Raw genomic sequence first — 18,911 nt, 5'->3', positions numbered from 1 at the left:
CGTTGAAGATGAAGTTCATCATGCGAGAGAACGTCAGAGGAGCGCTGACGAGGCCAAAAGACATGACAGTGTATTCGTATGAACCATAGCTTGTCCTGAAAGCCGTCTTGGGAATATCTTGCTCATGGATTTGAATCTGATGATAACCCATACGGAGATCAATCTTGGAGAATACTTGGGCACCTTTGAGTTGTTCGAACAGCTCATTGATGTTAGGAAGTGGGTATTTGTTCTTTATGGTCTTCTTGTTCAATGGACGGTAATCAACATAGAGTCGGTCCGTTCCATCCTTCTTCTTCACAAAAAGAACACCACAACCCCACGAAGAAGAACTAGGCCGGATGAGACCCATTCTCTCTTGAATATCGAGTTGCTTCTTCAGCTCCTTCAACTCTTCAGGCCTGAGCTTGTAAGGACGCCTGCACACTGGTTCCGTGCCAGGCTCAAGATCAATGACGAATTCAACTGGCCGGTGTGGAGGCATTCCTCGAAGCTCTTCTGGAAAGACATCTTGATATTCGCAAACGACTGGAATCTGCGAGATAGCATCCAGTTCACCCTTCACATTGAGAGAAAACAGACGAATGGTATCATCACGAGCGGCAAAGAAAATTACATCCTCAGACGAATGAGTCAATTGAATCTGCCTGGCTGCACAGTCAAGATGAGCCTTGTGCTTAGAAAGCCAATCCATTCCGAGAATAAGATCAATATCCGAGTTGCCAAGAACCATTGGGGAACAAAGAAACTTGTAGTCGCCCAAGGTGACAGTAACATCTGGGGCGATAGCGCTTGCATTCATGAATTTACCCGGAGAAACAACAGATAACTGTCTAGGCAAATCTTGTAAAGGCAACTCATGCTTATTAACAAATGGTCTCGAGATGAAACAATGCGATGCACCCGCGTCAAAAAGAACTTTTGCAGGAATATCATTAACAGGAAGGTTACCCATAATGACATCTGATGAGTCCTCTGCCTGAGCTGCATTCATCAAGTTGACCTTGGCGGACTTGGGGTTATGCTTGACCACAACAGTACTTGCCGATCTGACAGGAGGAGGAGGAGGAAGACGCCTCTGGTTGAAACATTTGTTGGCATAGTGACCCTTCTGTTGGCACTTGTTGCACGTGACCTCTGAAAGCGGATGGTGGTACGGAGCACTCGATCTTGGAGCTTGAGACGAAGTCTTGTTCTGAAAGCCAAGGTTCGGTGGGTGGGAAGATCCACTGCCACCTTTACTCTTCTGCTGATACGGCTGACGAAACGGAGGAGGAGGAAGCCAATATTTCTGCTGCTTGGCCACTTGAGTAGAGGAAGAAGGAGTAGCATCTCTGACTCGCTTCTTGGAAGCATCACACCTCAGTTGAGCAGCCTCTTGCTTCAATGCCATGTTGTTGAACTCATTGTATATCAAGGGCTCAAAGAGAACAAGACCTAGCTGAATTTCTTCTCTGAGACCACCCCTGAACTGGTATATCATGCTCTTCTCATCAGGGACGTCCTGCTTGGCAAAGCGGGCGAGCTTCTGGAACAACTGGTTGTAGTCATAGACAGACAAAGAGCCTTGCTTCAGGTTGCGGAATTCCTCATGCTTGCTTTCAATCACGCTCTTAGGGATATGGTGAGCTCTGAAATCTTGATGGAATTCATCCCAGGTAATCACACGTCCACCTCTCGAATCCTTGTACTGCTGGAACCATTCTGCAGCTTGATCTTTGAGCTGGAAGGAAGCGAACTTGACGAAATCCTCAGGCCTGACGTTACTGCACTCGAAATGCTTGCACAGATCCACGAGCCAATCGTCAGCATCGGTTGCCGCAACACAATTGCTGAAAGTCTTTGGCCCATTAACAAGGAACTGGTTGAGTGTAGCAAAGTGATTCTGATTGTTGCCTTGGTTCCCTTGGTTGCCTTGATTGCGCTCTTGGAGAATTTGCATGATCAACTGTGTGTTTGCATTGGTTGCGGCCATCACAGCTTGCCATGCCTCCGGAGGAGGTGGAGGTGGTGGCGGATCATGATTTGGAGTAGTGCACGTTGGAGGAGCCATCCTGAAGAGGTTGACCACCGTTAGCACATAGACAGATAAAATGAAGCTGAATCCAACAGAATGAAAATAGCAACATATAGTCTTCACATCCGAACAAAATGAACGAATGCATTCCTCTTGAAATGGTCACATATCCATAAATTGAGAAGCCACTTAGAATTTAGGTAGAGAAATAAATCAACAAGGTACGGATCAAGAACGAATACTCGGTAAGAAATCCCAATCTCAAACCAAATATCCGTGGAAGAAGAACTAGAGCTACAAGAATTCCCACCTATGAAACTCCCGAACCTTTCTGGTTATGCAATCAGGTGTTGGGGATACAGGGGAAGCATAATATCTCAACCCAATCTAGCAAATCCTACATCCAGCTGTATCCATCCTTCAACACATAACCAAGAAAAACTTCGGAAACCATCTACCTCAACCTTCGAAAAGCATCCGTTATACAAGTTATGGCGATACTCCCGAACTCCCGCCCCAGTACTGGGTGGCGTCGAGGTTATTGATGAAGCTATGTACCTAGGGTAGGGGCACGGACCTGTCCAAAGAGCCCCCCAAGGACATCCCTAGAAGAAGTCACCTTTCAATCGACTTGAAGGTATCCCACTCGACGGGTTCAAGACACTCGACCAAGAAGCTATCACTCGACCATGAAGCCAACGACTCGACCGCCAGGAGACCTAAAGTCACTCTGCAGGCAAACGGTCGGCTATTAAGTAGTCTTTATGGTCATTATAGCACTTTATTAGGGGCGTTACCAGTAACGCCCAACCTTAAATGTACCTTAAACCCTGCATCACTGAGGGCAGGAGAGGGCCGGCAAACTCTATATAAGCCGCCCCCTCCTCGGTATGAAGGGTTCACACCCCTGTTATTCATACACACATAATCCAATCGACCGCCTCCGGGCACCGAGACGTAGGGCTGTTACTTCCTCCGAGAAGGGCCTGAACTCGTAATCCTCGTGTGTTTACAACTTCCCAATAGCTGAGATCTAGCCTCTCCATACACACCCCCCTACCTCAGTGTCAGAGTTAGAACCACGACAGTTGGCGCCCACCGTGGGGCAGGAATCTTAGCGCCTGATTGGAGAAGTTGCGATTTTCCAATCCCTTTTGATCATGGTTTCGTGCGGAGTTTTGGTGGAGGGCCGTGAGATCCGCCTCGGCGCGCTCACGTTCATCGCCGACGACTCCGCCTGGCTTCAGGAGGCACCACTCGACATCGACACGCTCCCCGTCCGTGGTGCAACGCACTTCCGCGCATGCGTTCGTGGCGTCCTCCTGCGGCAGCCGTCGACCCAGTATCGGTCGGTCCCCGTGTCATCTCCCCGCTCTGTCTCCCACTGGCGCAAGCGCTCCGGTCGGTCGAGACTTCAGAGGTGGGTGAGGCATGCCGTGGCGCGCCAGTCGGCCGCCCCACAAGTCGCGGCAATCGAGCCCGATGAATCCCTCTGCGGCCTGTTCGACCTGTCGACTGGCTCCGCGGAGACCACATCCGAGTGTGACAGCAATGACCCAATGGCTGAGGTTCTGGCGGTCGATGGAACGCACAGTCCTCCCGGTTTCCCTCGCGCTGATGGAGGCGCGGGTGGGGGCGACCCGTCGCATCCCCACGATGAGTATCTCCCCGAACCTCTCACGTCATTACAGCGAGAGGAGCTTCACTGCTGGAACATGGACGCACTCTACACTCCTATCGTCGAAGAGACCCCCGAGGCCCAGGCCTTGGAGGACGCGCGCTTGGCTAACTTAGCCGAGCGCACTCGACTGGAGAATCTCCAGCGAGCACTCGACGAGCAAGCGCGTCAGCGGGATCCCGAGTCTAGTCGACGTCAGCTCTTACCGCCGACGCAGGTATACCGAACCCCAGTTCAGAATTTGGCCGTCGTGGACCGTATAGCAGAATCGATTCATCCCTCCCAGTCGGAGGCTGGCAGGGGCTTGTTGCAGATCAGAGCGTTGCTCCGGGCGGCAGGAAACCAGAATTCCGCTGTTTCTCAGTCGCGGAATAGGATCCACGGTCGATCTGTTGCAACAGATACAGTCCAGTCGGCTCACAGCCCGAGGTCGCCCCCGAGGCATGAGGGACGCGGTGACCGGCATGACCAGTACAAAAGGAATGAGCAGTATGATCACCGATCCGATCGTGATGATCGACGTCGAGTGCCAACCCCTCCCCCGAGGAGTGGGTCATATGCGCCTCGACATCGAGATGACAGGCGCCCTCATAGTGTTGGGCAGAGGATTCCAGTCGACCCCAGGGACCCAGGCTTTGACGCGAGATCTATCCTCGTTCAAGGTTTGGTTGACAGGAACAGAGCTCATCGGGAAGGCCACAACAGAGATGCGCCTGCCAGTAGCAGAGTACATGTTTCGGGGCCAGAGTGTTTCAGTCGAGCCATCAGAGCCGCAGTGATTCCTCCCAACTTCAGGTTGGCGACTGGAGTCAGCAAGTTCACCGGTGAGTCTAAGCCTGACACGTGGCTCGACCATTACCGAGTGGCTGTACAGATTGGCGGTGGCAATGATGAGGTGGCCATGAAGCATTTGCCTCTCATGTTAGAGGGCTCAGCCAGAGCGTGGCTAAATCAGTTGGCACCCAGCAGCATCTACACTTGGGAGGACCTCTCCCGAGTGTTTGTCATGACCTTTGAGGGAACATGCAAGCGACCCGCAGGCCTTACAGAATTGCGTTCTTGCATACAGAAACCGAATGAAACCCTGAGGGATTACATCCAGAGGTGGATCACGTTGCATCACACAATTGAGAATGTGCCTGACCATCAAGCAGTTTGTGCCTTTAAAGAAGGCGTTAAATACAAAGAATTGAATCTGAAGTTCGGTCAAACTGGAGAGATGTCTCTGAACTGGATGATGGAGATTGCCACCAAATACGCTAATGGTGAAGATGAAGATCGACTCCGGAGTGGCAAGCACGAGGCAGTCGCCCAAGAAACCGGAGGAAACTCCAGTTGGAGACAGAAGCGGAAGGCCGAGCCAGCCGCCCCTGGGGAGGCCCTGGCTGTAGCCCAGGGAAATTTCAAGGGAAAACCCAAAGGCCCCTGGAAGCCCAAGAAAGTCAAGGATCAAGATGGAAATAATGTTTTGGATCTGCCATGTCACATCCACACCAAGAAAGATGAAGAGGGTAATTTTATTTACCCAAAGCATACCACTCGCCAGTGCCGGCTCCTGATCCAGCAGTTTCAGGGCAAACAGTCCAAAGATAAGGAAAAAGAGTCGGACAGAGTTGAGGACAAGGAAGATAGTGACGATGGATACCCCCAAATCAATTCCACCCTGATGATTTTTGCTGATGTCGAAAGCAAAAGTCGACTGAAAGTCATTAACCGTGAGGTGAATATGGTTGCTCCGGCAACACCCAGTTATCTAAAGTGGTCTCAGACTGCCATCACATTCGACCAGTCTGATCACCCTACGCACATTGCCACCCCTGGGAGGCAAGCTTTGGTGGTCGACCCAGTTATCGAAGGCACTCGACTGACCAAAGTCCTGATGGATGGTGGCAGTGGCCTGAATATATTGTATGCTGAAACATTCAAAGGAATGGGCATTCCGATGTCCAGGCTCAGTACCAGTAACATGAGCTTCCACGGAGTCATTCCTGGGAAGAAAGCCGAATCAATCGGCCAGATCGCACTTGACGTGGTTTTTGGTGATTCAAAGAATTACCGCAAGGAAAGGCTGACATTCGAGGTTGTGGACTTCCAAAGTGCTTATCATGCCATTTTGGGCAGGCCAGCTTATGCTCGCTTCATGGCTCGACCATGTTATGTGTATCTCAAGTTGAAGATGCCTGGTCACAAAGGTGTGATCACTGTTACAGGCAATCAGAAGAAGGCAAAAGAGTGTTTTCAGAAAGGCTCAAAGATTGCTGACGCTCAGATGGCAGTCGTTGAGCTGCAAGAGTACCAGAAGACTGCTGATCCGAGTGAATTGCTACGAGCCAAGAAGCCTGCTTCAGAATCTGCTTTTCAGTCGTCCGGTGAAACAAAGCCGGGCCACATTCACCCGACCGACCATGATGCTGCTTCGACTCATATCTCAACGACGCTCGACTCCAAATAGGAAGAAGCGCTCATCCAGTTCCTCCGTGAGAACTGGGACATCTTCGCATGGAAGCCTTCTGACATGCCTGGGGTTCCCAGAGGGCTAGCCGAGCACCGTCTACGAGTCGACCCGAAGTTAAAGCCTGTGAAAGAACATCTTCGACGGTCCGCCGTCTAGAAGAGGAAAGCTATTGGCGAGGAGGTGGCTCGGCTCTTAGCAGCGGAGTTCATCCGAGAGATTTACCACTCCGAGTGGCTCGCCAATGTTGTCATGGTCCCCAAGAAGGACAAGTCACTTCGCATGTGCATTGACTTTAAACATATCAATCAGGCCTGCCCGAAAGATCATTTCCCTCTCCCCCGCATCGACCAGGTAGTCGACTCGACCGCGGGGTGTGAGCGTTTGCCTTTTCTATACGCTTATTCAGGGTACCATCAGATCCGTCTGTATGGACCCGACGAGATCAAAACGGCTTTCATCACCCCATTCGGGTGCTTCTGTTATGTCACCATGCCCTTCGGCCTCAAGAATGCTGGAGCCACGTTCATGAGGATGATTCAGAAGTGTTTGCTCACTCAGATCAGTCGGAACGTAGAAGCATACATGGATGATATTGTGGTTAAGTCACGGAAAGGTTCCGACCTACTGTCTGACCTTGCTGAAACCTTTGCTAACCTCAGGAGATATGATATCAAGCTCAATCCATCAAAGTGCACATTCGGAGTTCCAGGTGGAAAGTTACTGGGTTTCCTCGTTTCCGAACGAGGAATCGACGCCAATCCTGAGAAAGTTGGCACCATACTCCGGATGAAGCGCCCTGTGCGTGTACACGATGTCCAGAAGCTTACAGGTTGATTGGCCGCTCTAAGTCGATTCATTTCTCGTCTCGGTGAAAAGGCATTGCCTCTCTACCGACTAATGAAGAAGTCTGACAAGTTCGAGTGGACTCTAGAAGCTGATGCAGCGTTTGCAGAGCTCAAAGCTCTACTCTCCACCCAGCCGGTGCTTGCTGCCCCAATCAGTAAAGAGCCCCTGCTGCTTTACATTGCGGCCACGGGACAAGTTGTCAGTACAGTACTTACGGTCGAGCGGGAAGAAGAAGGAAAGGCCTTCAGAGTTCAGCGCCCAGTATATTATGTGTCTGAAGTTTTGACCCCATCGAAGCAAAGATATCCCCATTACCAGAAGCTCGTATATGGGATCTACATGACCACGAAGAAGGTTGCACACTACTTCTCTGACCATTCCATTACAGTCGTCAGCGACGCTCCACTGTCAGAGGTCTTGCACAAGAGAGATGCAACTGGTCGAGTGGCGAAGTGGGCGATTGAACTCCTTCCCCTAGATATCAAGTTTGAAGCAAAGAAGGCTATCAAGTCCCAAGCAATTGCAGATTTCGTCGCTGAGTGGATTGAACAGCAGCTTCCGACCCAAGTTCACTCGGAGCACTGGACCATGTTCTTCGATGGATCTAAGATGGTGAATGGTTCCGATGCTGGGGTAGTATTGGTCTCCCCCCGAGGAGATAAGCTCAGATACGTTCTCCAGATTCACTTCGATTCCTCCAATAATGAGGCAGAATATGAAGCACTCTTGTATGGGTTGCGCATGGCCATTTCACTCGGCGTCCGGCGCCTCATGGTCTACGGCGACTCAGATTTGGTGGTTAATCAGGTGATGAAGGAGTGGGACATCAGAAGCCCAGCTATGACTGGCTACTTCAACGCGGTAAGAAAGCTAGAAAAGAAATTCGAGGGGTTAGAGCTTCATCACATCCCCCGACTGAAAAATCAAGCAGCTGATGATCTGGCAAAGATAGGCTCCAAGAGAGAAGCCATTCCCAGCAATGTGTTTTTGGAGCACATCCGCTCGCCGTCAGTCCAGGAGGATCCTTTCATAGAAGAAGCCCCGCAACCGAAAAGTGCCACAGATCCGACTGAAGTCGAAATTCCTGCTGTGGTCGACCTAGTCATGGAGGTCTTGGCTATCACTCCCGACTGGACGATACCATACATCGCGTATATCTTGAGGAAAGAACTTCCAGAGGACAAAGAAGAGGCTCAACAGATCGTCTGTCGATCTAAAGCTTTCACGATCATTAAAGGACAGTTGTATAGAGAAAGCACAACTGGAATCGGGCAGAAATGCATAACACCAGAAAAAGGTCAGATAATCCTTGATGATATCCACTCGGGGACCTGTGGTCACCATGCGTCCTCTCAGACCATTGTGGCTAAAGCATACCGAGCGGGATTTTACTGGCCAAGAGCAAATGAGATGGCAAAAGAGATAGTCGACAAGTGTGGAGGCTGCCAGTTCTACTCCAACATGTCACGCAAGCCTGCATCAGCCCTGAAGACCATTCCACTCATCTGGCCCTTTGCTGTCTGGGGACTGGACATGGTTGGCCCACTGAGAACGGGCAGGAGCGGATTCACGCATCTGCTTGTGGCAGTCGACAAGTTCACCAAATGGATTGAAGCCAAGCCTATCAAAAATCTTGATGCCAGCACTGCTATCGGTTTCATCAGAGAGTTGATATTCAGATATAGGGTCCCGCATAGCATCATCATTGACAATGGGTCAAACTTTGATTCAGACAAGTTCAGAGCTTTTTGCGCCTCTCAAGGCACACGAGTCGACTACGCGTCGGTCGCGCATCCTCAGTCGAATGGACAAGCTGAAAGAGCAAAAGGTCTGATCCTCAAAGGACTGAAGCCTCGATTGATGCGTGATCTCAAGCACGCAGCAGGTGCTTGGGTCGATGAACTTCCGTTAGTTTTGTGGGGGCTGAGGACCACCCCGAACCGGTCGACCGGAAGAACGCCATTCTTTCTGGTTTACGGAGCCGAAGCCGTCCTGCCGAGTGATCTACTTCACAACGCCCCCACAGTCGAGCTTTATAATGAAGACGAAGCAGAGCAAGCCCGGCAAGACGCAGTCGACCTCCTAGAGGAGGAGAGGGAAATGGGTATGATCAGATCGACCATCTATCAGCAAGACTTGCGTCGATTCCATGCCAGAAATGTGAAGAGCCGAGCCTTCCAGGAAGGAGATTTGGTCCTCCGAGCGGATCAACAGAAACCACACAAACTTGCTCCTACTTGGGAAGGCCCCTTCATCATCACCAGAGTCCTCCAGAATGGAGCATATCATCTCTATAACGTTGGTCGCCGGATCGACGAGCCACGAGCTTGGAATGCGGAACTACTTCGCCCATTTTACACTTGAATTCTCACTCGGACGAGATGTAATAAGAAAAAATTTCCTGAAGTACATTTTTATCAAAGACAAGAGTGTTCCAATGATTGCTGTCACTTTTGTTTGCGTACGAAATCCCTAAGTGGGTGACTTAGCTGCGAATCCGTTTCGCCTAAGTTTGAAAAATCCTACCGAGTGGAGAGCAAACCTCCCACTCGGGGGCTTAGCTGCAGTCCAGTACTCGCCTAAGTTCTCCCACCTATAGACTTAGCTGCAGTCAAGCACTCGCCTAAGTTTGAAAAACTCCTACCGAGTGGAGAGCAATCCTCCCACTCGGGGGCTTAGCTGCAGTCCAGTACTCGCCTAAGTTCTCCCACCTAGAGACTTAGCTGTAGTCAGGCACTCGCCTAAGTTTGAAAAAATCCTACCGATTGAGAGCAAACCTCCCACTCGAGGGCTTAGCTGCAGCCCAGTGCTCGCCTAAGTTCGAAAAATCCTACCGAGTGGAGAGCAAACCTCCCACTCGGGGGCTTAGCTGCAGTCCAGTACTCGCCTAAGTTCTCCCACCTAGAGACTTAGCTGCAGTCAGGCACTCGCCTAAGTTTGAAAAAATCCTACCGAGTGAGAGCAAACCTCCCACTCGGGGGCTTAGCTGCAGCCCAGTGCTCGCCTAAGTTTGAAAAATCCTACCGAGTGGAGAGCAAACCTCCCATTCGGGGGCTTAGTGGCAGCCCCGCGCTCGCCTAAGTGTTTAAAAATCCTACCGAGTGAGAGCAAACCTCCCACTCGGGGGCTTAGCTGCAGCCCAGCACTCGCCCAAGTATTTAAAAACCCTATCGAGTGAGAGCAAACCTCTCACTCGGGGACTTAGCTGCGGCCCAGTGCTCGCCTAAGTATAGGACACAACCCAATCCGCAAGGACGACGAGGCGCAAGTCGACTGCTACCTTCTCCTTCGGAGTTGCGCTGCAAATACAAGGTTATTCCGGGTGAAGATCGAATTCCACCCGACGGATCAAACCATGAAGATATTCAAAGAGAAACCAAGTTCAGATAAAGCCTAAAAGGTCCCAGACCTCAGATCAAAGTACTCGAGCCCTCGGCTCGGCGGAGTTTAACGGTTACAAATCCACTCATCATTCCGAGGCAAATTTAAAGTGAAGCATAAAAGTTTTTCATTCCGGGGGGCGACGAACTCGTCCAAGTCGATCCCGTCTGCAATACGAGTGGCGGCAGCAATGAAAGTCTCCATGAATTCTTGAAAGTTGTGCTTCCTGGTGTTGGCAACATGGATGGCGGCCAGCTTTTCTTCTCGCGCTTCCTTGCAATGGACGCGGACCAGAGACAGAGCCACATCAGCACCACATCTAGCAGAAGATTTCTTCCATTCCTCCACTCGACCTGGGACTTCATTAAGTCGAGCCATCAGGGACTCGAGGTCGTTCTGAAGCGTCGTCCCATGCCAGAGTGATGTGTCGATCCACGACATCGCAACCTTCAGTCGAGCAAGATAGTCAACCACGCTGGCAATACGAGACTCCAGACGGAGCACGTTCATTGCAGCCTCGTCCTTCACAAGGGAGTTAGCAGGGTCTAAACCTGGCTCCACTCGACTAGTCTCCTCTTCAAAGTTCTGACAGAATTCTGCAAACATGATTCAAGAATAAGACAGTGACCCTACACAGACTTGGTAACTGCAAGACAGTCGGGGCAGAGCAATTACCTTCGAGGACGACGAACAGCTTCTTGGCGAGTCCACCGAGATAAGCCTCCAGATCGTTCCTCTTCCCCGCCAGCTCACCTGCCTTGTCGTGCAGAGCCACATTGTCGTTCTTCAGTCAGCTGACCTCTTGATTGGCTACCTCGAGAGCAGCTTTCAGTCTGGAGTTCTCCTGCTCGAGAGCTCCGACCGAGGCCATTTTCTCTTCAGCAAGCCTCGTTTTGTCGAAGACCTCCTTCTGTGCCTCTGCAAGATCTTGATCCTTCTTCTTCAGAGCTTCCTCCAGTTTATCTATGGCGCGTTGAGTGAAATCAACATCAAAAATGGACAAGAAAGAAAAGCCACTCGTCAAGAATGGAGAACCTCACCAGCCATACCTTTTGCTTCTTCTTGTGCCTTCTTCAAATTCTCCTGAGCAAGCTTCAAGTTAAGGTTGAGCTGGATCTGCTGATTCTCCAACTCAGTATAGCGAGCTACAAGTTCGCAGGATTTCTGTAAAAAGAAAAATCAATCGACAGACGTCCAAGACAAGTTGCTTCCGAGCAACTAAGAGACAATGATGATGTTTCTAAGACTACAACCGAATCAAGAACATTCGACAGTAGTCTCGGGGACTACACCCAGTGGGTGCACTCAGCGTGCCCCCACTGTAAAAAAAAGTTGACTGCCCGCAGTCGACCGGATACAGTCCCATTCGACATGGCATGACCAGACCGAGTGAAGAAATACAGCTACAGCAACACAATATAAAGACTACAGTCGACTGCCAGCAGTCCACCGTAGTCTCGGGGACTACACCCAGTGGGTGCACTTAGCGTGCCCCCACTCGTCCAAGAATTGGCAGACACACCCAGTGGGTGTACAGATACAAAGATCTTCGGAGAAGAGATTCTTCAAACAGCATATCATGAACAGAACAAGTGTTGAGTCGACTGACCTGGACGTTACTCTGAAGAGCCGAACTTGAGTCGTAAGCTGCTTGGCTGGCCTCCCGAGCCACCTTCACTTGCTCCATCATGATCCCCGCCTGGCGTATAGCCTCTTTCGCAGCAGCCGCTTGGTCCTCAGGGACAGGGTATGCGGCAAAAAGCGATGGCGGATCCGCAGTCGATGTCGAAGGCCGCACACTTGTCAGAGGAATGGCGAAAGTCACAGAAGCCCGAGCGGTGTCACCACCATCCCGAGCTACGGCCTCAGACGCCGGAGCAGATTGGGGGGTCTTGTCAGTCGACGCCCTCTTGTTCCTCCTCACTCTCAGCGGTTCATTGTCGTCGTCATCCGGGAGGTCGATAACATGAGGAGGGGCTACAAGGGAAACATTCAATCGACCAGAGTTGCAATAAATGTTCAGTCGACTCAAAGCGGAACGTCAGTAATCGTACCAGGGTTGGAGGTAACAGCATCCTCCATCTCTTGGTAATCGTCCTTGGGGGAGATCTCAGAAGTAGCAGCACTACAAGTCTCGAAAGTCAGTCAGTTGGCTCAATGAATCGACCAAGGATCTGTCCACGATCGACAAAGGAAAACAAGTTTTATTATTACCCAGAAATGGTGGGGACGGCCATCTTCATCTTGGGCAGAACCTTGGGCGGCTTGGACGGCGTCGCGCGTGGGTGCTTGGGAGCCTTTCCAGTCGGCGTAGGAGAAGAGGTCCGAGGGCGTTTTGACGACTGCCCAACAGGAGCAGCCTCCCCACCACGCTCCCGCGCTGGGTCGTGTGTGAGCTTGGATCGCCCCTCCGGGCGGGGGGGTTCAACCTCCTCCTCCTCCTCTTCGCTGGAGTCGACGTCGTCGCCTCCCTCTCCTTCACCGTCGGACTCCCACTCGCCTTGATCGTCTCTGCTCTCACCTCCGCTCGCCTCCTGTTCCTCAGTTGGCCCCTGTGCCCCGTTGGGCGTCGAGTACATCTTGGTGGTCGCCTGGAAAACAACAGACAAGACGAAAGTCAATCGACCTACTCAAAGAAGACCAATGAAGAAAACAAGATCCCAGTTAGGAGCATAAAGACATACCTGGTCCACGTCATACGAGTTGTTGAGTGGAATTACCCTCCTTGCTCCTCGGGGTTGTCTTTGTTCCCCGTAATGCTCGACAGCCACCCCTCTAGCATCTCGTCGGTAACCTCCTCCGGGTGGACTCGAGTGGTGTCGTCGAGACCCGAGTACAGCCACATCGGGTGGTCATGGGCCTGGAGCGGTTGGATGCGCCTCCGGAGGAAGACCTCCAGCAAGTCCATACCAGTCACGCCCTCACGGACAAGCTCAACCACTCGACCAGCCAGTACTTTGACTTGGGCCTTTTCCTCTGGCGTCACTTTCAGAGAAACACGTTTTTCAGCTCGGTCGAGAGAGAAAGGGGGAAGTCCGGTCGACTGCCCTGGGGTCGCCTGGTCTTGACAGTAAAACCAGGTCGCCTGCCAACCGCGGACCGACTCCAGGAAAATGATAGATGGAAAACAACTCTTTCCCCTCATCTGGATCGCCAGGCCCCCGCACAGCTGAATCACCTGCGTCCTTTCGTCACTCGACATGGCCTTCTTGACCGATTGAGAACGGCAGGTAAAGATGTGCTTGAAGAGTCCCCAATGGGGGCGGCAGCCCAAGAAACCCTCACACATGGAAATGAAAGCAGCAAGATATACGATGGAGTTGGGAGTGAAGTGGTGGAGCTGCGCTCCGAAGAAGTTCAGAAAGCTCCAGAAAAAAGGATGGGGCGGCAGAGAAAACCCTCGGTCGATATGGGTGGCTAGGAGCACACACTCACCTCCATGAGGCTGAGGTTCGATCTCTCGCCCCGGGAGACGCGCAGCTTCGTGGGGAATGACCCCCCCCCCCTCGACCATGTCGTCAAGGTCTTCTTGCTGGATCACCGACGGCATCCAGTCGCCCTGGATCCAGCCGCGGGGCAGAGCAGACCTTGAGGAAGATCCTCCCCAAGCAGGTCTCTTCCCTTTTCCCTGCGCCGCCACCTTCTTCGCGCGCTCCAGAGCGGGTGTCTTGTCCTTCGCCATCATCGCCGGCAAATCTCGCACGCGTCTGCAGCAGTAGGGTGAGAGCGGAGGTGGCGAAGGAGCTTGCGAAGGGAGAGAGGAAGAAGAGAGCACATTGTTTGGAAACCCCTAGCCGGCTACTTATAAGAGGCCGCTCCCGAGTGGCTGACTGGTAGGCTCAGGCAATCTAGTCAAATCCCGCAGCGGACGCGCGTAGTACGTGGCAAAAAAGGTGGCATGGAAATCGAGGAGCTTCCGCTTTATCGCTTCCGATTACTGCGGTCGCTCCCGTCCAACGCTCTTCCCGAAATCCGAATCCCACGACATCCGCGGGCTGCAAAACAACTTGTCAAAACAGAAGACCCCGCTCGCGCTGACACTCGGTATGTCACAAGTAAAGAAACTCACTCGACGAAAGGCCTGGAATGAATCAAGGCGACTGGAAGAGGTTGATGACGTCATCCGTGACGATTGACCCAAAACGAGGCGGTCATGTAACCCAAAGAACCAGTCGGAGGGATCTCCAACTCTTTCCCCACACAAACCTCGATCCATTTGGGGGCTAATGATGAAGCTATGTACCTAGGGTAGGGGCACGGACCTGTCCAAAGAGCCCTACCCAAGGACATCCCTAGAAGAAGTCACCTTCCAATCGACTTGAAGGTATCCCACTCGATGGGTTCAAGACACTCGACCAAGAAGCTATCACTCGACCATGAAGCCAACCACTCGACCGCCAGGAGACCTAAAGTCACTCTGCAGGCAAACGGTCGGCTATTAAGTAGTCTTTATGGTCATTATAGCACTTTATTAGGGGCGTTACCAGTAACGCCCAACCTTAAATGTACCTTAAACCCTGCATCAATGAGGGCAGGAGAGGGCCGGCGAACTCTATATAAGCCGCCCCCCTCCCTGGTATGAAGGGTTCGCACCCCTGTTATTCATACACACATAATCCAATCGACCGCCTCCGGGCACCGAGACGTAGGGCTGTTACTTCCTCCGAGAAGGGCCTGAACTCGTAATCCTCGTGTGTTTACAACTTCCCAATAGCTGAGATCTAGCCTCTCCATACACACCCCCCTACCTCACTGTCAGAGTTAGAGCCATGACAGTTATCTCACCAATGAACTGCATAAAAGAGATTTTCGATGTCGGCGTACTAGACTCAGGTATTCCAGAACTGCAACGATAAAATTATGACGACAACACCTCAGAGCTCAACTCCCCGGGACACTTCCACAAAACCCCTGACAGGAGGCACCAAGACAATGTTCTCGTTATAAAACCATCGGAACGATTCCAAGATACCCGCGTGATCCTAAATTTTTTTTAGTGAAATTTGAGAAGAGAAGAGTCAAAACTCTATGTTAGGATGCCTTACCAGAGCGATGAGGAGACTAGGAAGTAAAAAGAATTCCTAAACTCTCCGATATATAATTTCTAAATGACTCAAAAACATTTTTCTAGACACAACTCGGCTGCTCAAAACAATCAAGCAATGGGGCTCCTAAGGTCGGGGAAGGCTCTGATACCAACTTGTAACACCCTTGATGCGACTATATCTCCGACGTGTTGAGGCACGACTTAGAGGCATAATCGCATTGAAGGCATATGTCGCAAGTTAGGCAATCTTCACAACATCCCATGTAATATAGATAAATAAAGGGGAGATACATAGTTGGCTTACACTCGCCACGTCAATCAAGTACGTAAATAACATTACATCATTCAAACACTCATGGCCCGACTACGGCGCCAAAAATAGAAGAACAACCCAACATGCGACACGGTCCCGATCACCCCAACTGGGCACCACTACTGATCATCAGGAAAAGAAACATAGTAACGTTGAGAGTCCTCGTTGAACTCCCACTTGAGCTCGAGCGCGTCACCTGGAGCGGAATCGTCAGGCCCTGCATCTGGTGTAATAGTAATCTGTGAGCCACAGGGACTCAGCAATCTTGCACCCTCGCGATCAAGACTATTTAAGCTTAATGGGTATGGCAAGGTAAATATATGTGGAGCTGCAGCAAGCGACTAGCATATGTGGTGGCTATCCTGTTCGCAAAAGAGAGCGAGAAGAGGAGGCAAAGCGCGAGCGAGAAACTAGAGAGAAACCTGCGCAAGCATTACTCCAACACCATGTTCACTTCCCGGACTCCGCCGAGAAGAGACCATCACGGTAACTCACACAAGCATTACTCCGCCGAGAAGAGACCATCAGGGATTCATTTTAATTAAGTTAAGGTTCAAGTTATCTACAACCGGACATTAACAAATTCCCATCTGCCCATAAATGCGGGCACGGCTTTCGAAAGATTCAATACCCTGCAGGGGAGTCCCAACTTTGCCCATGACAAGCTCTCACGGTCAACAAAAGGAATATACCTCCTCCCGAGACGTTCCGATCAGACTCGGTACCTCGGTTCTTCAAGACACTTCGACAGGTTAAAACAAGACCAGCAACACCGCCCGAATGTGCTGACAAATCCCGATAGGAGCTGCAAATATCTCATTCTCAGGGCACACTCAGATGAGCCAGACATCGGGTAGGCCAGCCCAGAGTTGCCCCTGGTAGCCCCGGATATCGCTCGGTTGGACCAACACTCAGAGGAGCACTGGCCCGGGGGGGGCTAAAATAAGATGACCCTCAGGCTCCGGAAACCCAAGGGAAAAGTGGCTAGGTGGCAAATTGTAAAACCAAGGTTGGGCATTGCTGGAAAAGCTTTAATCAAGACGAACTATCAAGGGGTTCCCATTATAACCAAACCGCGTAAGGAACGCAAAATCCGGGAACCTAACACCGATATGACGGAAACTAGGGCGGCAAGAGTGGAACAAAACACTAGGAGAGAGGCCGAGCCTTCCACCCTTTACCAAGTATATAGATGCATTAATATAACAAGATAAAATAATGATATCCCAACAAGTAAATAATGTCCCAACAAGGAACGGTCTCCAATCTTCACCTGCAACTAGCAACGCTATAAGAGGGGCTGAGCAAAGCGGTAACATAGCCAATCAACGGTTTGCTAGGACATGGTGGGTTAGAGGTTTGACATGGCAATTTGGGAGGCTTGAAAGCAAGTGGTAGGCATCGTAGCATTGGCATAGCAAAAGAGCGAGCAATCTAGCATAGCAAAGATAGTAGTGATTTCGAGGGTATGATCATCTTGCCTGCACAGTTGTCAGAGTTGACTGGATCCTCAAAAGCAAACTCAACGGGCTCCTCGTTAGCGAACTCGTCTCCCGGCTCTACCCAAACAAGACAAACAAGCAAACAGAGCACAATCAACCACGTGCAAGGCTCAAACAATATGATGCAAAGATGATATGCTATGCGGGATGCATATGCAAGATTTGACAAGGAATGCCTGAACCTGGCCTCAACATGGAAATCCAAGTGTGCCACTGGAAAGATGAGATGAAATCTCTTGAAAACGATATAAAGAACGCCGGAATCGGAGTTACGGTTTGGAAATGGCAAGCAATTCAAATATGGCCACGTTCCGCGATTTACAGCAAGTAGCCATCTAAATGCAATGAGATGAACAAGCTACAGCACTCAAACATGGCATAAAAATAGATGTAAGGGATTCATTCATGATGCTTAACAAAAGTCTAGCAATGAGATACGGCCAATTCATCCATTAACAGGTTCAAACAAGCATGGCAAAAATGCATATGGTAAACTATACGCTACAGTACCTGAACATGGCAAAGTAAAGCATGGCATGGAGCTAATCAAAGAGCTTAACAAAAGTCCCTTAGTGACCTTGATCCAAAAGGGATCAGAAAATACAATTGCAAGCATGTGAACATGGCAAAAACATAATCAGTTCTCAGACTTAGTGAAAAACTGGAGCATGCTGAAACAAATATCAAGTAGGCATGTTTACGAGCTCGATGCACTCACTACGAAGTAAGTCATGACAATATAAGCATACACCCATCAAGAATACACAAAATTCAAGCTATACATGGCAAGAACAATAGCATAGCATGCACGGATCAACTACAACATCATCGGCAAAATCGCTAACAAGTAGACAATCTGCCCAGATTCACAAAGTAGCAAAAGTAGAGCTCGATTGGCTCAAGCTAGGGTGCTCCATAATTGCAAACAAAACATGGATGGATAGAGCAATACAAGATTAACAAAACATCCTTACTAATCATCCTCAAAAGAGGCACGGATCACTAGGAAACAACATGAACATATGGCACCGTGAGATAAACAACTCAAGGACTTAGTGGAAATGCTAAGTCCCTGAAATCGGCATTACCAAGAGCCTCACTTTGCAAGCTCGTGCTAGTCACCACACACATCACAAAAATACATGGTTTGCACCTCTGGAAAGATGGCAAAACCCTTAACAAAACATATGTAGAGCTCATGGGCATATCATGCACACAATAATCATGGCAAAAATGACAAATATCTAAATGGAGCAGCAGATCTGGCAATTATCTCAAGTAGCCCTCTTCTAACATCATTTCGGGCATCAAGATGAAATCAAATGAAAATGATGCAATGGAATGAAATGATGTACTCTATGAGTCGAACATTTTGTGCTATATGCCCAAAACGGAGTTATGGACGCAAAGTTACGATGCGATGAACATAGGCAAAAAAATTAGGATTAGGGACGGAAAGTCAACCGAGTTCTAGATCCGGATCTGGCACTGTTCACGCGCGGATTACGAGGTTCACCGGCCGGAGCTCGCCGGAGTTGACAACGTCGACGGCGGCCGGCGGATCCGTGGAAGGAGGAGGGTGGAGAGGCGAGGCGACCCGGGCGGTGCGGCGCGGCCTCCGGCAACATGGGGCGGCGGCGCGGCGAGGAGAGGCGGCGGCGGCCGGAGTGGG

Source organism: Triticum aestivum, chromosome 5A, assembly GCF_018294505.1.
Source record: "Triticum aestivum cultivar Chinese Spring chromosome 5A, IWGSC CS RefSeq v2.1, whole genome shotgun sequence".
In the NCBI taxonomy this organism is placed as follows: Eukaryota; Viridiplantae; Streptophyta; class Magnoliopsida; order Poales; family Poaceae; genus Triticum; species Triticum aestivum.
Note: the sequence above shows the minus strand (reverse complement) of the source record.